We start from the raw sequence: 256 nt of genomic DNA on the forward strand, positions 1-256 counted from the left end.
AAATAAAGCTTTTAAAATAAAGCTATAAAATACTGGGAAACATCCTTAATTTTGTTGAACTTACAGACAATTGTTTGGTTACTGCTGAGAATTAATTGTATGTGCATACATAATTGACAACTTCTGTCATATGAAAGATGTTTATATCCTAATTAGATTGTAAATTTTTGTTGTTTGTGTCTACGTCTTCTTCACACTTATAGTGAAGTAATTCAGAGTTTCTGTAGGCAATGAGTCCCTTCTTAAAATCAAAACC

Source organism: Arvicanthis niloticus, chromosome 17 (assembly GCF_011762505.2).
Source record: "Arvicanthis niloticus isolate mArvNil1 chromosome 17, mArvNil1.pat.X, whole genome shotgun sequence".
Taxonomy (NCBI): Eukaryota; Metazoa; Chordata; class Mammalia; order Rodentia; family Muridae; genus Arvicanthis; species Arvicanthis niloticus.